Source organism: Podarcis pityusensis, assembly GCF_964106645.2.
Source record: "Podarcis pityusensis genome assembly, chromosome: 5".
NCBI classification, from domain to species: Eukaryota; Metazoa; Chordata; class Lepidosauria; order Squamata; family Lacertidae; genus Podarcis; species Podarcis pityusensis.
In genome coordinates this window covers 82,211,054-82,233,545 of record NC_138032.1, presented here as the reverse complement: position 1 = coordinate 82,233,545, position 22,492 = coordinate 82,211,054, and the positions used below count along the sequence as shown (strand labels likewise).

Genomic DNA, 22,492 nt, shown 5'->3' with positions numbered 1-22,492 from the left:
TTTTGCCTGACAGCCTGAAATTCAAAAGCTTTCCACTGGAACCTCTTGAAGGCTTTGATTTTGGCAAGCGTCAACTTTGAAATCTCGTAAACTGTCAGCTGCCAAAACACAATTGCATGTCATTTATCAAATGTTGTCAGTTAGTAACACAGTGATTCTGTCCTCAACGTACACCTGTAGTGAGTGGAGGTGAGATACAGAAACCTAACAATACCGCTGGGGCTCCACCAGCTCAAGGGGGAAACGGGACAGAATTCAGGATGTGCTGGAGGCAGAGTGGTAGTTAGGCTTTGCATGCACACCCATTTGCTCCTCATCCAGTGCACTCCCATTGCTGGTTTTGGAAGTGGCATACACGTGCCATTAGCCACAATCAATATATGTCCTGTTGTTTCTTGTGAAATACTGCATATTGATGCATTTCCCCCCCCCCCAACAGTGCTTTGATCCAAATTGAGTAAAAGAGCCACCTAGCTGTGTTTTGTGGGACGCGGGTGGCGCTGTGGGTAAAACCTCAGTGCCTAGGACTTGCCGATCGCATGGTCGGCGGTTCGAATCCCCGCGGCGGGGTGCGCTCCCGTCGTTCGGTCCCAGCGCCTGCCAACCTAGCAGTTCGAAAGCACTCTTAAGTGCAAGTAGATAAATAGGGACCGCTTTATAGCGGGAAGGTAAACGGCGTTCCGTGTGCTGCGCTGGCTCGCCAGATGCAGCTTGTCACGCTGGCCACGTGACCCGGAAGTGTCTGCAGACAGTGCTGGCTCCTGGCCTATAGAGTGAGATGAGCGCACAACCCTAGAGTCTGTCAAGACTGGCCCGTATGGGCAGGGGTACCTTTACCTTTACCTTTAGCTGTGTTTTAAGCCAGTAATTCAGTGTACACAGCCTTAGTAAGAATCCTTTCCTTGCTCAGGGGTTAGACACTCCTGAACAATTGCACCTACAAAAAAGGTGGCATGGCTTTAAACACTCTGATGAGGTCAATGTTACATGTAGCCCCAGTGTAATTCCAGATGTAAGCTTCTCCAACAAATAAGGAGTGCCAACACAAAGAACCTCTAGGCATGTTGATACTACAGACATAAGCTAGTACAATGGTCATTCTTCATACGTAATGCTGAGGTTAGTAGCAAATTTGTGTGACAGGGAGCTAGAGATTACTAACAGAATTCCCATTTCCTTGCCAAACTACAAGGCCCAGGATTCTTTGCAGGAAGATCTGCCAGCTAATAAAATATATGTTTGCGGATGAGGCCGCAGGATAAGTATTTCCTGCAACAAGGATTTATCTGGTAAGGCACATAACATCACTGTACCATACTTGCAGATCCTGCTAGAAAATCTGGACCAGTCTTAATCAGACACTTTACAAAGTAATCTACATAGAAGTGCCTCAGCACCATTCTAAGCATATTTCCTTGGCAGCAAACCCTGTTGGTTGAAACGGGATATTTAAAAGGAAATAAGTTTAGGAGTGCCTATTTATCTAGTAGCTTTGAAAAATGCAGCCTTCCAAATTCTATTGACATGCCTGTGAGTAATATAGGAGGGGAAACACAATGCAACCTACATTATCATCTAGTGGATGTTATCCAGACTCTGCAAGTTGTGACTTCAGCAAGATTTGCTGAAGAATACTCTGTTTGTGTGGAGTTGGTGGATGCAGAAATACTGGCAATTGGGAATGCAGGAAGTAAAATACCGAATGTGACAATGGGAGAGAATCTTCCAGGCTACCCTGATCTGTTTCTGTTTTCATTATGCTAAAAGACAGCCAATTTCAGCAAACAATATAGTAGATTTATTCATCTGCAGAAGAGCTAGCCGCGTAGGGGCCTTGAAGGGGTGGAGAAAAGGAAAGCAGAAATGGGAAAAGGCTGATTAAACAAAGCAGTGGGGGAGAACACTCTGGAAGGTTCCTGCACGCAAGTCTGCTGCACTAATGCTTTATGTCACTGCAGAACATTAAACGAGCACTTAAAAAGGTAATTAGCACCTTTTCATTGGACCAGAAATCAAAGGTGTAATTTACCAAAAGTCAGTGAACAATGTAAGAGATCTAATTGAATCATAGTGTACAGCTTAGCCAGGGTGAAAAGTCAGAAGAACATCTTTGGTGTGCTCTGTGGTGGTTACATTAAAGCCACTGTCCTCCTAAGCCCACTGCTACTACCAGCTTGCTCTAATCCCAACCAGAAATGCCATGAATGTATTCATGAAGATAGCTGGCCCAGCCATGATCCTGGAGTGTTATTCTATCATTGATTCTGTAATTGGGGTTTTTCTACAGTCTGCAGCTGAACCCCTAATTTCATGGGCAAAATTTAGTTACCTAATGGTGCTTAGCACATCACGGAGGCTTAACAGATGTTAAACAGCAGCCGTAGCACCTATGCATTTTGCCTTCCTGAACTGCCCATAACTGTCTCCTTACTTCCCCCTTCTATCAAGGAAAATAGCTGTTATTCCAGGTGGAATAAAGCAAGTGGAGGCTGCGGAGGGATCCTCACTTTAGGGATGGGGCAGGAAATGCAGTCAGGAATTGGACCGCACACTCCACTTTAAAAACTGTAATGATTTTTTAAAATAATAATAATATAATAATAATAATAATAATTTATTATTTGTAGCCCGCCCATCTGGCTGGGTTTCCCCAGTCACTCTGGGCGGCTTCCAACAAAGATTAAAAATCCTTCCACTCTTGCTGCCGCTCCTCATTATTGCTAGTCTTCTTCCTCCTCTCTCCATGTACCCCACAGGCAGGCAAAGGTGCAATCATAGCCCCAAGAGCAAAGGAAGGAACAAAGATGGGAGGAGGGGAATGCAACATGGCCTTCACTATTAGCTTGCCACCTTACTCCAATGACATCCCTCACGCCTCCTCTTTTCTACCTGCAAGCCAGCTCTGTAAACACCAGCTGATCCAGCAGCAAAGAGAGCGGGACAGCTCTGATAGTAGCAATGTGGCAAAGAGCCCTAGTGCAATCTCTCCCCACCCCACTTTTTTAAAAAAGCACAAATATGTGATTGCTGTGCTAAGCCTCCATTCATTTCCACTGAAACGTCATCTACTGGACAAATGTGGGAGTGGCAACAATACCAAAAAGTCATCATATTGCTGTGACACCCTAGCACTATAGCGCAACAAAAGTGAGATTTTTTTAAAATGGAACATTTGGCTGTGGTTGAGGGGGAACTACAGACCCCACAGAGATGCCGTGTGACCATCGAGAAAGATATGAGGGCACAAATCTAAAAGCGGAAGCATGTATGACCATCTCAATATCCTCAAGAGCATAAATTGCCCCAAATGCACATTAAAAGTCTTGTCTAAAAGGACGCCAAGTTGCCCCATCCTATCGTCCTTTCCAGCCATTTGAATTTAGACTGTAAGTTCCTTGGAGCTAGCATTTGTTGAAGTTACTCTACATAATGTACTATATATCGTTACTACAGCTATTACATTTGCTAATAACATAATAATAATAATAAAAATAATAGCATCAATAATAATTGATGACTGGCTATGTATGGCCTGTTAGCCATGGGGGGTCTCCAACTCAGGGTCCGTGAGGTGACTTGAGCTAGTTGCTAGAATTTAATGTGCAGCAAACAGAAAGCACTGTTCTCTCATTCAGACTAGGGCTGCATAAACATCATACATTTAAAGCATACAGTTTTCCCCCAAAGAATCATGGGAACTATAATTTTTAAGGGTACTAGGATTTGTAGCTCTTTCTGGGTGAACTACAGTTCCCAGGATTCTTTGGGGTAAATCATGTGCTTTAAATGTATGGTGTGTGTGCAGCCAAAGGCAGAACATTAGGCTCCTAGTGTTTATATTATAGTCCAATCCAGAGGGTTCATACTTCCTGCCAATCACTTTGAGGAGGGGCACTATTGTGCACCCCTAGACTTTTCTGTATTCAAAGTGGGTTCTTAGTACAGACTTTTCATAGTAACTCACAGCCTTAGACACTTCAAGCCCCAGAGTCCCTGACAGTAACCTTATCAGAAAATACTGGTAGACCTAATCCACTTGAAGGACTTTGACAAAATTGCAGATTCCCTCTTGTGTAGCAGATCGCTTTAGATAAAAGTTGGATTCCACCCAAAGGCAAGCATTTATTCCCTTATTATTTCATAACTGTGGTAGATTTTACAAGTACCAAATGATAATGGCTGTTCAGTTGATCTTTACAGATGATATTGAAGTAATGGCTGATGGTGAGGAAGATTCAGTTTGGATGATTAATGTCTGTGGCCTCAAACTAAATAAAGACCAAGGCCATGTAAGTGAATCATATGAAGGGAGAAAAAGGATGAAAATTCTGAAAGCAAGGAAAGAAGTTTCCTCTATTTAAACTGTTAAAGGGCCTCTTCTCCATATTTCCTTTGTTCCATTTCACCTCTGGTCAATTTTTTTTTTTTTTTTTGGCGGGTCTCTGAAATAACATGAAAACCTGTCTACAAGGGGCAGAATAGCCCAATATAAAGACAGCAAAAAAAAAAAAAAAAAAAAATGCAAACTAAAATTGCGTGTGTGTGTGAGAGAGAGAGAGAGAGAGAGAGAGAGAGAGAGAACAATCACATTAGCATAGAATCATAGAATTGTAGGCCTGGAAAGGACTAGAGGATCATCTAGAATCATAGAATCATAGAGTTGGAAGGGACCCCAAGGGTCATCTAATCCAACCCCCTGCAATGCAGGAATCTCAGCTAAAGCATCCTTGACAGATGGCCCCCCCACTTCTCACTTTTTTCCAGGATGACTAGGAACCATTAATGCATTCGGTCAGTTAACCAGCTACGAATCTACCTAAGGCTTACCTCTTTCTTTCTTTTTCTTTCTTTCTTTCTTATAATTTTTTTATTAGTTTTTCAACATATCATTTTCAACAATAATTAAACATACTTTCATATCTTATACCATTTTTTTGACTTCCATCAATCACATCTGAAAATTTTCCAATCTATTCACTTAATATACATTTCTTACTTCCACTATTACATTTAAATCTCATAACTAATATCTCTATTCTTTCTCTACTTTGCAATGCTTCATACATTTCTCCTTACAAAACTTCTTGTAGTCTCTACTAGCGTAATTTGTTGATTACAGTTGCTCTTCAAATAGTTCGTATATTTCTTCCAATCTTCTGTGAATCTCTGGTCCCACAGGTTTCGAATCCTTCCTGTCATTTTATCTAATTCTGCGTAGTCCATTAATTTTGTCTGCCATTCTTCTTTCGTCAAACGCTTACCTCTTTCAACACACATTTTACCAGCTTCCTCACGAGAATATCATGGGGGACTTTGTCAGAAGCCTTACTGAAATCAAGATACACTATGTCCACAGCATTTCCCTGATCCACCAAGTTTGCAATTCTATCAAAAAAAAAGAAATCAGATTGGTCTGGCATGACTTATTTTCGAGAAACCCATGCTGGGTCTTAGGAATCACGGCATCCTTTTCTAAATGCTCACAGCCTGGCTGTTTAATTATAATTAAACAGATAATTATCTGTTCTAGGACCTTCCTTGGACACAATCTCCTGCAATGCAGGAATCTTTCAGCCAATGTGGGGCTTGAACCACAACCCTGAGATTACGAGCCTCATGCTCTGCCAACTGAGCCATAATTACAGCATGCTAAAAATTGCAAAGTCTATCTAGCCTGCTGCAAAAAGTTCCCCCCCCCCCCATCTGCAGTTGTCAACCTGGACTTGTAAAATGGCTCCTGATATCATTTCCCAGGCTCTGGGAAGTGGCGGGGCCAGATTCCACTTCCTGTTAGCTCAAAGCCTCGCCTTTCCAGCATTTGGAAAGATGCCCCAGCAGCCAGCCTGCCAGCTATGAATGCCTCACTCTTCAACACAACCCTATGCCTGTCAGCTTGTAAGTCTGTCTGTCTACTGCATTCAGTGGGGTTTATTCTCAGATAAGTGTGCACAGAATTGCAGCCACCGTTAGTTGAGCAGCCGGCAGCATGGAGGAGCAACCAGGGGAACAGGGAAAACAACAGTCCCACTTTCAGAACACCCTTCCTCTGGGGGAAACAAAACCCTATCATCTCTCTCTCTCTCTAGCCTATTTAGCATGTATAAATATTTATTTATTAAACCATACATATGGAGTGGAGCTGACTGGATGTGAAGCGTGGGTGACAGAAATGGAAGAAGGGAAATCGGGCTCAAAATGTGCTGTTAAAGGTGAATGGGTTCCTTGATGAATTTTACACAAACTACACAGATTTATTAGCACAAGCCTCAACTGACTTACAGTGTGATTCTGCACATGTCTGCTCATTGGGTGATTACCATAGGACTTACTCCCTGGTGTATAGGGATGTGTCCATGTTCAACTTACCGTATTTTTTGCCCCATAGGGCGCACCGGCCCATAGGACGCACCTAGTTTTTTTTGGGGGGGGGGAAATAGGGGGGGGTATTTTTCCCCCGGGCACGGGTCTGGGGCGGGGGATGCCCGAGCTTCCCCCGACCCCAGCCCCCAGAACAGGCTGCTATCCACAAGCCTAGGGAGCCCGGCAGGAAGTTGCGCCGGTCTTCCCAGGCTTGCGGATATCTGTCCCCCGAGCTTGTGGGGCTGGCGCTGGGGAGAAGCCCGCTTCTCCCAGTGCCAGCCTCCAAACCAGGTTGGGGAACAGTGGGATGGCGGCGCTCTGCCTCCCCGATGTCCCCCGAGCTTGTGGGGCTACCCGATATCTGCACGAAGCCCGGGGCGCGCTGTGCAGCGCGCCCCAGGCTTCAGGATGCAGTCTGCTATCCACAAGCCTTGGGAGCCCGATGGGAACTCCCGCGGAGCTCCCAAGGCTTGCGGATAGCTTCCTGAAGCCTGGAGAGCGAGAGGGGTCAGTGCGCACCGACCCCTCTCGCTCTCCAGGCTTCAGCGAAAGCCTGCATTCGCCCCATAGGACGCACACACATTTCCCCTTCATTTTTGGAGGGGGAAAAGTGCGTCCTATAGGGCGAAAAATACAGTAATACTCTTGCAAGGTACCGTACCAGACGCCTGCTCAGATGTGGACATTTATGTATTTGTTACTTATTGACTTTCACAGACTCAAAGAACTGTAGAATTGGAAGGGACCATAAGGATCATCTAGTCCAACCCCCTGTGATGCAGGAATATTTTACCCAAAGTGGGGCTTGAAGCAACGACTCTGAGATGAGTAGGAGTCTGAGCTATCCCTCCTTCCTCCCAAAGAAGCCCAAAGTGTGGCAAACACCAAAAAGTTAATACAATTTAAATAAGCTCAGATGTTGTAGATATAAACAACATCTTGGGATATAAACAACAACAGCCTGGGGATTGTTTCTTTTGAAAAAAGTCTTTACCAGGCCCCTACACTTGGTGAAACTAGGCACTAGGAAAATGTTCCAGAGCACTAGGAAAATGTTCCAGAGTTGGGATGCCATGACAGAGGAGGTCCTCATTGCCACGTGGCTAACCTCAGGTGCTGAGTGCAAAACAGATTTTAGGTTGCACCAAGGATTATTGGGAGTGGAATACAATGGCTGTTCTTTGAAAATATTGTTACATGCCACCCCAGTCTCCAAGTGGTGTGAGGTTCCAAAGGAACCAAGGCGCTTACCCAGGGTTTGTGTTTCCTCTGGAAATAAGGCACAGAGGAGATTGTGGTGTCTTTATGATATATGGTTTATACGCACATATATCCAACCTGAGTCAATGATGGAGGGGCTCACAGCTTTACACTCCAGGAGGTTCTTGCTTTTCCCATGGCCTCAGTCTTGGGGAAATCAGCCATGGCCCTCTGTCTCTTTGCTCAGCTTGCTACGTTTAACAGACTGCCATTTTTCCTCTCTAGCTTACAGCATCCTCAATTGCAATTCTAAAAACAATTGCCCTCCTTCTAACTCTATTTTTTTTTTAAAAAAATAAATTTTCCAACATACATTTATAGTATCCAATCTAAATTTATCACATATTTTCTCTTTTAGACTTCCTTCAACCTCTCTGACAATCATCCATTATTCAAATTTTTAAATACGCATTTCCTAATTTTATATTGCATTTTATAAACCTTCACACACTTAGTTTTCATCAATACAATAGTCCTCTATCATTTGCAGAACTTCTTGAAATCCCACTAGCGTTATTTGCTCATCACATACACATTTCAGATAGTCTGAAAATTTTCCCCAGTCTTCAATGAACTTTTGATCTCATATATATCTGATCTTTCCTGTTAGTTTGTCCAGTTCAGCATACTCCATCAGTTTCATTCTCCATTCTTCGAGCATCGGCAGTTGTTCCTGTTTCCATTTTTGGGCCAATAATATTCTGGCTGCTGTTACTGCATATTGGAAAAGTTTACAGTCCATTCTATTTATTTCATTTCCTACTATTCCTAGAAGAAAAGCCTCTGGTTTCTTAACAAACGTATATTTCAACATCTTTTTCATCTCATTATATATCATTTCCCAGAAGCCCTTCACCTTCTTACAATCCCACCACATATGATAAAATGTTCCTTCTTTTTCTTTACATTTCCAACACTTATTACATGTTTTATACATTTTTGCCAGTTTCACAGGTGTGATGTACCATCTATAAATCATTTTCATAACATTTTCCTTTAACGCAGTACATGCCGTAAATTTTATATTTTCATTCCACAGTTTTATCCAATCATTAAACTGTATATTATAACCCAAATCTCTGGCCCAGTGTATCATAACCGATTTACCTTCCTCATCTTTTGTATACCATTCTAGCAAGATTTTATACATCTTGGACAAAATTTTATTTTCATTGTTTATTATTTCTATTTGAAATTTCGATTCTTTTACCTCATAACCTCTTTCTTTTAAGTCCTTTTTAAACATTTCGTTAACCTTATAATAATGCAACCAATCATACACATACTCTTTCACTTCTTCATAGGATTTCATTTTCCATTTTCCTCCTTCCTTTATAATCAATTCTTTATATGTAATCCAGTTCCCCCTCATATTGACTTTCTTAAGACTCATAACTTCTAACGGAGATAGCCAGTGGGGAGTTCTTGATTCTAATAAACTTCTATATCTCTCCCATATTTCTATGAGAGATCTTCTAAAGATGTGGTTTTCGAAACCTTTATGAATCTTTCTTTTCTCACACCATAGATATGCGTGCCAGCCAAATCTGTTATCAAAACCTTCTAAATCCAATAACTCAGTATTTTTTAACTTTATCCATTCTTTCAACCAGCAGAGACATGAAGCTTCATAATATAATTTCAAGTCTGGCAGGGCGAAGCCGCCTCTTTCTTTCGCATCCGTTAATAACTTATACATAATTCTTGGCTTCTTACCCTGCCAGATATATCTTGAAATTGCTCTTTGCCACTCTTTAAATATCGCTGTCCCCTTAATTATTGGAATTGTCTGAAATAAGAATAACATCTTTGCCAATGCTGCCCTCCTTCTAACTCTAAAACTCCTTCAAAGGCTTTTGTCTGTGTAACTAATTCTGAGTTGAGAGAAGAACTCCTTCCATTTGCCCTCGGGCATAGAGCCACACATCCTTATGGGCCATTACCAGGCTGGCTCCTGGCTTATAGTTTAACATGCTAAATCCAGTGTCTGGAACCCAGAAATGAGAAGCAGGGTCCAGGAATTAGAAGGGGAGTCCAGGCACCCCATAAACTCATAACAGTATTAAAAAACAGGAGCAGTTTGGATTCGCCTCATGTACTGATCGGAACACATGGGTTTGAAGGACACAACCTTTGAACAGACATGGTATATACATGAACTTCCACAGTTTATGTCATTAGAAGAAAACAGTGCAGTCTGCCCTCCCCCGGGCATATCCTCCATCATAATACATTTTAATTTCTTGAGTTTGAGACTTTGCCTCTGATTTTACCATTCCAGCGTTATTTGCTGTTGTTTTGTTTTCTGATGTTTAGTATTAGCAGGATTTTTTCTAGTTAGAAATTATGGTCATTAAAACAAATGTAAGCAGCTTAGGGAATTTGTAATTGCTCAGGCAGGGTATACCATTTCTTAAAGAAACAGATAATAAGCCATCACTAGCAGCTTTTCTAATAATATATCACACATCTTACTCTACAAGCTTGGGGTCTTCTTAAGGAAAGAATGTTATATATCTTACTGATGGAATGTGGATTTTGTTTTTTGTTTTTTATAATATTTTTTATTCATTTTCAAATACAAATTTATACAACCATATCACAATTTATCACAAATTCTTCTTTTTTTGACTTCCCTCAGTTTCTCTGCCAATCTTCCATTTTAATTGTTTCGTTTACGCATTTCTTAATTTTACTATTGCCTTTAAATATACCCTCCCCAGTCTTATTCCCTTTTTTACAATATTCCTCATATTTTCACAGAACATCTTGAAAACCTACAAGCGTTGTCTGTTCATCACATATACTTTTCAGATAATCTGTAAATTTCCCCCAGTCTTTGATGAACTTATGGTCTCGCAAATATCGAATCTTCCCTGTTAATTTATCCAATTCTGCAAAGTCCATCAATTTCATTCTCCATTCTTCAACCGTCGGTAATTCTTCCTGTTTCCATTTTTGGGCCAGAAGTATTCGTGCCGCTGTTACTGCGTATTGGAAAAGTTTACAGTCTTTTTTATTTATTTCATTTCCTACTATTGATGGAATGTGGATTTTGAATGTGAAAAGACTCAGAGACTACAAGCACCTAGAAGACCCACTGCAATCACAGTACTGAATCTGTTGCACAACTGAGTCTGATTTAGTGCTACATAACTCACCTCTTCAGTTACCTGTGCCTCTCATGCAGAAAAGTGGTCCATGCCATAGAAATGGTCCGTTCATTTCTTAAGCAGTCATCACCTGTTCATCATAAATCATTCTACTTATCTTTCTCCCAATTTGTCACAGAACCTGTCAACAACCAGCATAGCATGAATACTGCAACTTCCTTCCAAGGGCTCTTCACAATTATTTATCTTGATGACGTAAGTGCCTGGTACTGCCTGCACCAGATGTTAGAACGCGGAAGACATGGAGAACCTTTTTCTAGAAGCAGGATTTGAACCAAAGGTCTGATTTAGCAAGAAGAAACAGATTCACCATCAACACTAGGACCCAAGCATTGGATAGCTTATCTTTCTCTCTGGGCAGATCCTTAGTTGCAAACCCCTTCACCATGATGGAAACATGGAGGCTGAACTGTGATGAAAGTTGTTTATATTATCTTATTTCCCCACATGCACAAGCTGTCCCTACCAGACAGTCAGAATTTTGCAGGAAATATTCGAGCACTATCCTGGGAATTTAGATTTGCACAATTAAAGTGGATGAAAGTGTTCTGTCTCCCTTGGGCGACAAATCTACTTTTTACTTATTTTTTAAATAAACTTTTTATGATTGGGAAAGTGCTGGCAAAATGCTCTGAAAAATGTGGAATGAATGAATGTTTAATGGGGAGACATATAAATGCCATGCAGGCAAATCAGAATTAATGCAGGATGAATGCTCATTGCCATATAACATCTCCGCAAACAAATCTGAATGAATTCTCAGTGAGGATGAGACATAGTTTACCTTCTGTATAAGCTCTGTGCAAGCAAATCAGGATGAATGCTCAATAAACAGGTCATCTGAAGGAGCCTCAGATCTTGGAAGAACTTGTAAGATTTGCTGGAGCCACTCAGAAGTGATATAACAACACAGCAAACAATATTCAGAACAGCTAGCTGCTGGTTGTCTGGAAGAGAGAGAGAGGAAGAACAACTTTCAAGGGCCCCTTAGAATTTTTAGCTGGAGAGGCAGGAAGAAGGGCACATCCCTAGATGTCCCTATACTAACCTTCTGGAATAGTTCAGAACAATATTTTAAAAGACTAAATTGTTCCTGTGTCCCAAGTTTAACAGTCACCTTGGGCAAAAGCTGTTGGAAAATTCAGAAATGCATCAGATTGTTTCATGATGCAGCTCCAACTTATCTTGGTGGTGGTTATGCAAGAGAAGGTTCCTTGCTTTCATGTGCTTGCTAAATTGTTTCATGAGCACTCAAATGGCACATGCATTGAGCAGAATAGTAAACCATGAGAAAAGAAAATATTTGCTACAAAGGCTACAGAAAACATTTCTAATGGTGTGAAATGATCTGACTGGTCATCACTTGTAGGATTGTGATACTGTTGCTCATTCCACTTCCATACAATGACTCCAGGGCCAGCTGGACAAACTTGTAAAGTGCAGGGAATAGGACATAGCCTTCCATAGGAGTCAGCTATAGTGGTACCTCTGGTTGCGAACGGGATCCGTTCCAGAGCCCCGTTCGCAACATGAGCAGAACACAACCCGCATCTGTGCGGGTCGCGACTCGCTGCTTCTGCTTCTGCACATGATGTCATTTTGAGCATCTGCACATGCGCGAGTGGCGAAACCCAGAAGTAACCCTTTCCGGTACTTCCGGGTCACCGTGGGACGCAACCTGAAAAGATTTAACCTGAAGCAAACGTAACAAGAGGTATGACTGTACTAGGGGTGATGGTGGCTTCGGCCCCCACAATAAAATATTTGAGTGAGCCGGCCCCCCACAAAGTTGATGGGCATTCCCATTCTAATAGTGTGTGTTCACTGCATCATGTGATTGATTATGTGGGGCAGGACTGACCTGGACACCCACAATATTTTATTCAAGTTGGTACCCCTGTACCCTTCCATTTCAGCCCTACCCTAGTTGCTGAATCATTTATTTATTCCATAAAGAAAATCAGAAACAGCATGGCAAGTGTGGGAAAGGGAGCAGAAATCAAGAATGGAGGCTTGTGTGGTTTAGGGAGGTTCAGTCGAGAATCGGGCCCTCAACTCCCCAAATCTTTCAAACAGACACCTCCTCTTCTAATTCTTCAACCGAAACCCATTGCATAAACTTTCAAAATCAAGAAAGTCCCTGTTGGATCATGTAGCATCCTGCTCACATAGTGGCCAACCAGAAGCCTGCAAGCAGGACAGGAGCATAATGGCCCTCCTGCAAAATAGAAAATGCAGGAATCTTAGAAAATGATTTCAGAGCTTGTCTGCTTCTGGGTTCATCCTGGTTCCATGGCACAAGTAAACTCCAGATCTTCTGAATACATACATATTGCAGAAAGACTGGTTAATCCCTTAAAGCTAATCATTTCCTTCTTTTGTTTATGGAAAACATTTGAAGACATTTTGTGCCTAATTCTCTGTAGAGGACTTCTGTTCCTGATTTTAGAGGCGCACAGCATGAGAGAGGTATCGGGAATAGTGCAAGCCAGAGCAGTGTCATCACCCTGTGTGAAATGCGAAGCCGGTTTTAAATTGGGCAGGAAAGGGAGAGGAGGCCAAGCAGCAGTGGAAGCAGACAGAGGCCAAGTCAGACCTGGAGCCCAAGCCTGCTCTTCAGAGCTTGGTTTTCATTCCCTATCAGGAAAAGTCGAAAGAAAACAGCTGACTATGGAGTAAAATCAGAATTGGCCGGGCCGCTTTGGTAGATCCTTAGCAGGAAGGATCCTTCCACCATGCCAGTGGCTGTTCTTTATGCAGCTTACCTCCTCTGCACTTCAATTTAAGGTTCCTAGAATTGCCAGCCAGCAGGTCAAGGGGGATAAACTTTCACCAGAAAGAGAGGGCAAGATCTCAGCTGAGGCTAGTCATACAGCTTTCCTTAGCAGCAGCAAGAGTTTCCAAGAGAGTCTTCCAGAGAAGGCAGATGAAAAGAGGCCATTGTGTGTGGCTTTTTCTATGAAGAGCAGAAACTCGCCAGAGATTTGGGGCTCAGTGATTTTGAAATTTTCTTAAACTGTGAAACACGAGTCCTTTAATTTTTCAGGAATGCTTCAAAGGGGCAACAAATCAGCTCTACAGGATTCTGTTAACCATAAATCATTTTCTTAGCGTGCAATGAAGGCCAGTGTCTGCTCCTCACCCTGAGCTGCAACCAGAGTAACACACGTTGCATACAAAAGGATTGTAACAAAACTCAGGTGATTCCAAACCACTCCACAATGCAAAAAAGCATTGATGTGGCCTTACTTCAGGGTTCTTGCACATGTTGCAGTCCATTGTACAGAGTTAACTTGGAACTTAAATATAGACATCCTGCTTTTCAGAATTGTGAGAGCAGAAGAACTCCTACCTTGGCCGTAGTCTGTTAGATTTTCAGAGATTGCACTGCAGGACAAAATCACTATACTATCAGGCAAACAAACTATATAGATAGTATCATTCTTGGTGTCCATTGTGTGGGAGACAGCAGAGGACACAACAAATAAAACATCAACTGTGAAACACCACGACAGGCTCAAGCTAAGTGGGATGCTTTCCCCACAATAACTATATCCATTAGCCTGCATTTTTCATCTATATAGCAGCAATCAGAAATGCTAGCAGCCAGGTCATTGTACAGAAAGAAATGGAAATTGGAAAACTGGAAAGGTGGCCTCACAGGAAAGTAGGGAAGAACACAGATTAGAGTAGGATGAATTCTGAAAAAGGAGCCTGCCCAAATCAAAGCACTGGTTTGTTCAATTGGACATTGAAAACTGCAGTCCTAGGGATACTTGACTGGGAATGTTGTTTAGTAGATCCCTTTAAATGCAGTGAGATTTACTGCCATGTAAACATGCATCAGACTGCACTGTAAAAATAATGAAATGTAGAAAACTTGAAACAGGTTGCCTGTGTTTTGCAACACAGTAAATTTGTCAGTTCATACTTTATTTCAAATATGGAAAGGACATCTTTTCACCCAGAGGTGGTTACTGTCTGCATGCATTGAAAAGCTGTGATGGAGAGAGCCTGGGGCTGCTGACAGTATTTCTAGAACCTTCCTTTTGAGCATCATCATATGTATCAAGTAGAAATGTCAAGTTGTTAGAATTCCAGCAACAAATACTATATGACCCAATATTCTTGGTGTGAATATTGTTATTGACTCTTTACTTCCCTGAATAGTAAGAAGACCAAGCGTACCACGTTTTAGTTTCCTTTGGATGAGAGACTGGGGACTGGGGACTTGTGTTGTGTTGTCTTTAGAATATCCATATATAGTAGTACCTTGGTTTATGAGCAACTTGGATTAAGAACGCTGAAAACCCGGAAGTAGGTGTTTTGGTTTGTGAACTTTGGCTTGGAATAAGAACAAGTTTGGCTTCCTGTTGAGTAAATTGAGTCCCCCACTGCTATGGGAAAGCACGCCTTGGTTTAAGAACACACTGGTTTAAGAACAGACTTCTGGAACGGATTAAGTTCGTAAACCAAGATACCACTGTATATGTGTGTGTACATGTGTGCAGCTGTGCATTTATTTACTAGCATCAACTGCTGGTTTTTAAGCAGAAATTGGATGGCCATCTGTTCCGTATGATGTAGCTGAGATTCCTGCATTGCAGGGGGTTGGACTAGATGACCCTCGGGGTCCCTTCCATAAGAATGCAAATTTATTATAATGTCAGATAAATAGAATATCTTGTAGGAACCCACCCACAAAAACCTATGCTTCTTTGGGAGGAGGGGTGGGGTGGGGTGGGGAATAAATTTAATAAATAAAGAATTAAAAGATGTCAGGAGTCTTTAGTATGTGCCAGAAAAAAAGGCTGCATACACATCATGCCTTTAAAGCACATCCCCCAAAGAATCTTGGAAACAGTAGTTTTTTTACGGGTGCTGGGAAATGTAGCTCTGTGAGGGATAAACAACAGTTCCCATGATTATTTTAGGATGTGTTTGTTTTCAATGTGCTTTAAATGTACTTCCAGTAGCACCTTTAAGACCAACTAAGTTAGTTCTTGGTATGAGCTTTCGTGTGCAAGCACACTTCTTCAGATACACTGAAACAGAAGTTGCCAGATCCTTCTATATAGTGAGAAGGTGGGGAGGGGTATTACTCAGAAGGGTGGTGGGAATTGGAGATTGGCAGATAGCTGAGATGAGCCTGCTGACGACTCTTAACGACTGTAATAGGTCTTACAGGAAAAGGCAAGGGGTGAGAAGGTGAGAAATGGCTTAGTCATGTATAATGGGATAAGAATCCAATGTCTTTGTTCAAACCAGGTTTCTCCATGGTTTTAAGTTTGGTAATGAGTTGCAATTCAGCAGCTTCTCTTTCCAGTCTATTTCTGAAATTCCTTTGTAGTAAAACAGTTACTTTGAGATCTTGTATAGAATGTCCTGGGAGATTGAAGTGTTCTCCTACTGGTTTCTCTGTTTTGTGATTCTTGATGTCAGATTTATGTCCATTTATTCTTTGGCGTAAGGTTTGGCCTGTTTGTCCAATATAGAGAGCTGAAGGACACTGTTGGCATTTGATGCCATACACAATGTTAGATGATGAGCAATTGAATAGTCCCGAGATGGTATGTGTGATGTTGTTGGGGCCGGTAATGGTGTTGTCCGGGTGTATGTGGCAGCAAAGTTGGCATCTGGGTTTATTGCAGGCTCTGGTGCCAGTGTCCGTGTTAAGTCTGGTTGTAGTATTATTGTGGGTTAGGAGTTGTTTAAGATTGGGTGGCTGTCTGTAGGCAATGAAAGGTCTTCCTCCCAGAGCTTGAGAAAGAGAACTGTCATTGTCCAGGAGAGGTTGTAGATCTCTGATGATGCGTTGTACTGTTTTAACTTGGGAGCTGTATGTGATGACTAGAGGTGTTCTGTTATTTTCTTTTTTGGGTCTAGTCATCACATACAGCTCCCAAGTTAAAACAGTACAACGCATCATCAGAGATCTACAACCTCTCCTGGACAATGACAGTTCTCTTTCTCAAGCTCTGGGAGGAAGACCTTTCATTGCCTACAGACAGCCACCCAATCTTAAACAACTCCTAACCCACAATAATACTACAACCAGACTTAACACGGACACTGGCACCAGAGCCTGCAATAAACCCAGATGCCAACTTTGCTGCCACATACACCCGGACAACACCATTACCGGCCCCAACAACATCACACATACCATCTCGGGACTATTCAATTGCTCATCATCTAACATTGTGTATGGCATCAAATGCCAACAGTGTCCTTCAGCTCTCTATATTGGACAAACAGGCCAAACCTTACGCCAAAGAATAAATGGACATAAATCTGACATCAAGAATCACAAAACAGAGAAACCAGTAGGAGAACACTTCAATCTCCCAGGACATTCTATACAAGATCTCAAAGTAACTGTTTTACTACAAAGGAATTTCAGAAATAGACTGGAAAGAGAAGCTGCTGAATTGCAACTCATTACCAAACTTAAAACCATGGAGAAACCTGGTTTGAACAAAGACATTGGATTCTTATCCCATTATACATGACTAAGCCATTTCTCACCTTCTCACCCCTTGCCTTTTCCTGTAAGACCTATTACAGTCGTTAAGAGTCGTCAGCAGGCTCATCTCAGCTATCTGCCAATCTCCAATTCCCACCACCCTTCTGAGTAATACCCCTCCCCACCTTCTCACTATATAGAAGGATCTGGCAACTTCTGTTTCAGTGTATCTGAAGAAGTGTGCTTGCACACGAAAGCTCATACCAAGAACTAACTTAGTTGGTCTTAAAGGTGCTACTGGAAGGATTTTTTTATTTTGACTATGGCAGACCAACACGGCTACCTATCTGTAACTTTAAATGTACGATATGTATGCAGCCAAGGTTGGTATCTAAGGGGAAAATAACCTGAGGTCGTAGCTTTGCCTTCTTTGGAATGGCTATTTGGGAAGGTATTCTGCTGATTTTGATTTTGGTTGATTTCTGAGTCACACTATTTGTTGATTTGTGCTCAGAGTTTGAGCTTATATATTTTACCACAATACATAAGCATTATTAATCCAACAAGACTCAGAGCCTAGCTGGATCCACGTGACAATGCTATCTCATATAACTCCAAAATATTTTCCCTCATCCCCAGAGGGATATGTCCACACTTCATGCCACAGAAGACTCTCTGCGCCATATGGATGTCTATAATTCCTGTCTATAGAAGTTTTTACTCAGAAAAAAACTTAACAAAGCTAAAATGCAAAACATAGCCAGCTGTAACATCCGGCAGAGTGAGGTAATTCACCTCAAGCAGCAGATTTTAGGAGACCATTAAAAGGCAGAACATTTATTGTTACATAACAAATATAACAATAAAATTATTTGTTAAATTTGTTAAATTTCTGGGTTGGGGAATCCACAGCTCTCCAGATATTGGGCTCCAACTCCCATCAGCCCCAGCCAGCAGGGCCTGTGGTCAGAGATGATGAGAATTGTAGTTCAACAACATCTGTAGAGCTACAGGTTCCCCATCACTGAAACAGAAAGACAAGGCAAACAAGAAATAAGATGGGTTTAAATTTTTAAAGAATAGAAGGGACTTTCAAAAAACCTCAAGCTTGAACCAAGTGTTTGCTTCAGATGGTCACTTCACAACTTTAACTTTTTGATCTGTGACTTGTTTCACTTCTTGAATCATCTCCGAGTATGCCTTTAGGCCTTTCCCTCAGAACTGTGACAACCAGTGCTATTTTCTAGAAGAATAAGTGCCGGCACTCAGTGTGAACATCTCCCTCATTCTTTTCGAATGGTAATGGTGCCCACCTGATAGGTGCCAGAACTGAGTTCCAGCAAGTTCCAGCTGTAAAAAATCTTGTTACATCCCATTACCTCTGAAAGAACAGAAGGGTTTTGCTTAGATTTTAGCCTTCTGCACTCGGTGAGGGCCTAAATTCACCTCATGCATTTGTGCTTTTTGCTTCTTCGAAAACCTCCATATGTATATGTATTATTTATACCAGTGTGCTAAAATAGGCAAACTAAATGCTCTGTGAGTGCCTTACACTCCTTGTCAAAAACACTGGGGAATATCTGTGAATCCCTCCTTTCTGACCATTAGCTAAATGTTACCAAACTCTTGGCATTGTGTAATATTTGAAGACCGACATAGTTCCACTGACGAAGGGGTGAAGTGTTGTGAAGGTCGTTAGAGAGAAAGTGTCCTCTCATTAAATCTGCTATTATGTCATCCTGCAGCAAGAAAAGGTGGCTGTGCGACCAGGCTACCTTCAAATGCTGAGGCTGGAATTCAAAATAAGTTGTCACCAGGGAACCTCAAACACACACTGTCCTCTAGATTGCTTTGGCACAAGACTGACAAGTGCACCTTGTCGTTGGGCTGGTCTTATGTATACAGTAAGTCCCCAACTTACATGGTGGTTACGTTCCGGGGATTGCGCCAAAAGCAAAAATCGTGTATAGTCAAAACACACTAGGTTCAATGGTTGGTGGAATAGCCAAAGTCATTTCTCCAAAACCTCACCACTTTTCACTCCACCTTTTTTGGGGAGGGGCACATATGTAAAGCTGAATGCACACAAGTTAAATGCACATACTGAACTTAACTGGGCAACAGTTGTTTGAACTTGTCTCAGCTCACTACATTCCTGAAACTGCAGGTCCCAGTACAACCTATATCTGACTAGAAATATTAACAAAGTACAGTTCTTAGGATTCTTTGGGGAAACAGGTGAGGTGTACACAGCCAAAATGTTTATCTGAAAAGAATATGCATTCTGGATGGGAGCTTATGACTGTGTCAGTCCTAAAAGGTAAAGGTAAAGGGACCCCTGACCATAAGGTCCAGTCGTGACCGACTCTGGGGTTGCAGCTCTCATCTCACTTTATTGGCCGAGGGAGCCAGCGTACAGCTTCTGGGTCATGTGGCCAGCATGACTAAGCCGCTTCTGGCGAATCAGAGCAGCACACGGAAGCACCGTTTACCTTCCCGCCATAGTGGTACCTATTTATCTACTTATCTACTTGCACTATGATGTGCTTTCGAACTGCTAGATTGGCAGGAGCAGGGACCGAGCAATGGGAGCTCACCCCGTCGCAGGGATTCAAACCGCCGACCTTCTGATCTTTAGCCACCAAGAATAGATCTCTTTTCTCTAAGTAAGCAAATCTGAATTAGAGGAGTAGGGGTGGGGCTTACTTAGCCCACTTTCGTCTGATTTCATTGTGTGGCTTGTCTCCCTGCAGTCCCCCGCCCTTCCTTTAGTAGAGCAAGATAGTGGTGGTTATCAAGCTGAAACTCTGCCCAGCGTCCCCCCAAGTCCAAGACCCCACTGAATGTTCCTGACATTGTGAAAAAAATGTGAAAGGGTAATGAACTCAAAGTACTGGCTGCCATTCAACTTACCTTTACATTATCCTTTTTGGGAAAACACAGTAACCACCTGATTCATCTATCAGTTCTAAAATCAAAAGTGTTATTTACAAGGTGTAAACCTTAGTAGATAAAATTAATGGATAAGATTAGTACAGTTAATTGGTAGATTAAGCAACCAAAGTTTTAGTTGATTAATTGGTTGAGGTAGTTTTAATCATCAAGGGCAATTTTTAATCAGTGCGGTTATGATTTAAAGACTATTATTTTTGGAAGCCATTTTCTTCATGTGCTATTGTAATAGAAAATAAATGGGGAAGTAATAAAATGTAGCTTCTGTTTTGTTAAATTATAAGTTACCTTGCATTTCTTTCAATAGCTCAAACCAGAATTAATATTAAAATATGGTAATGTGCACATTTGTTTACACTTAATTGATTGGTTAGACAGATAATTAATCAGATAAAAAACTTCTAAATGACTGACAGCCATAATGCTGTATGGTCAAAACGATTCAAGTCTGCTTAATATTTCCTCTTTCAAAATGAGTGTTTCCCACTAACAACCAACCCCCAAAAAATGTACTTGGGTGAAACTGCAGGGAAGATTTTCTTATTGACTTAAGAGGGAGTATCCAAATAAAGAAAGAATCCTGCAGTGCTGCCTATTTCTACACACATGAACTCTCACAGATCTTGCTACACAAATACTCACAGGAATTAACGGTGGATTAGAAAACCAGTGTGCTTAGTCAGAACCTGGCCTGTTAATTCCTTGGTTCTGTCGCAACAGATCTTAGGTTCCCAGTGTAGTCAGAAATGATTTGCCCCTCCATCGCCATAGCAATAAAAGCAGAAGATTCTTTGGGTGTCACAAAGGGAGAGTTGTGGTTGAATGAGACTTTGAAGCCCTCTCTCTATAGCTCTCTTAACAACCATGCCTTCTTCATTACTAGTGTTATAAGAACTTAAGGTCTCATATACAGTGGTACCTCGGGTTAAGTACTTAATTCGTTCCAGAGGTCCGTTCTTAAACTGAAACTGTTCTTAACCTGAAGCACCACTTTAGCTAATCGGGCCTCCTGTTGCTGCCACGCTGCCGGAGCACGATTTCTGTTCTCATCCTGAAGCAAAGTTCTTAACCCAAGGTACTATTTCTGGGTTAGCTGAGTCTGTAACCTGAAGCGTATGTAACCTGAACCGTATGTAACCCGAGGTACCACTGTGTATAAAATAAATGTTCATAAATAGTACGGGAGAGCAATCCTGAAACCATTTTGACTCTCCCAAATTGACCTCAAATTTTTCTCTGCAAGGAAGAAGGAAATGGGAAAGCCTCTCCATTGTCTTTTGCTTACCTGTCTTTAGGGCATCTTTGTGTATTAAAAGGGTGATCCTGTGACCTGGATTCAGGAGTTAAAAGTATTTACCATCACAAAAGAATGGCCAGGCTGCCCAAGTAAGCAATCACTGGCCATTGTCAGGTATTCTGGCAGACAGGATGTCTGTTGTAGACCACCTCCTTCTGTGTATGTATGATGTTTTGGGGCTTGGTCTTGAGCTACAAGGTGGGCAATTTCAATAGTCTATATAAGGGCTTGCACACCATGGTTCTGGGTTCCTCCTCCCTCCTGCACGTGGTGAGTGAGGACCCTGTTGCAACAGTTTAATAAAGATCAGGCTTACTAGCTGCTTTGCTTCTCAATATTCTCTGGTTGGCCTCTGTTATTTTCTCCTACTGACAGGGAACCCACTTAAGGACTCTATGCGGGCTCTTGGGTACCCCATAAGGGAAAAGGAGCCAATTTTTTCAACATCACTAGGTTGTCTTACAGTGCAATCCTATAGAGTGGTACCTCGGGTTAAGTACTTAATTCGTTCCGGAGGTCCGTTCTTAACCTGAAACTGTTCTTAACCTAAAGCACCACATTAGCTAATGGGGCCTGCCGCTGCCGCCGCACCACTGCTGCGTGATTTCTGGGTTAGCGGAGTCTGTAACCTGAAGCGTATGTAGCCTGAAGCATATGTAACCCGAGGTACCACTGTACATGTCTACACAGAGGCAAACTCAATTCAATTTAATGGGGCATATGTCCCAACTATATTTGTATAAGATTGTGGCTTTTGTCACTGTTTCTGATTAATGAAAATAGGTTTGTTTGTTTGTTTGTTTGTTTTTTAAAGTATAAGAGGTTTCTTATCTCTTTTAATATCTGTCTAGGTATTTGGGCAACTGCATCTTACTTTGCAGATGCTCATCGTACCTCTGTCCTCCTCAGTATCTGGTCACCTGATTTTCAAGCAACACATTTAGCATCACATACAGTTCAGCCCACAGTTATACATCTTTTGTT

At 41.9% G+C, this 22,492-nt stretch overlaps 2 long non-coding RNA genes across 2 annotated transcripts; one reads left to right on the top strand and one right to left on the bottom strand.

Annotated features, from left to right (window-relative positions):
* Positions 1–5,441: 5,441 nt before the first annotated feature.
* On the top strand, positions 5,442–11,408 carry LOC308478287. Its single transcript, XR_013987022.1, has 2 exons — positions 5,442–5,895; positions 10,912–11,408. It is a non-coding gene; the product is annotated as an uncharacterized lncRNA (long non-coding RNA).
* On the bottom strand, positions 10,172–20,946 carry LOC308478266. Its single transcript, XR_013986999.1, has 4 exons — positions 20,854–20,946; positions 11,578–11,740; positions 10,782–10,914; positions 10,172–10,607 (listed from the first exon to the last, which is right to left on the bottom strand). It is a non-coding gene; the product is annotated as an uncharacterized lncRNA (long non-coding RNA).
* Positions 20,947–22,492: the final 1,546 nt, after the last annotated feature.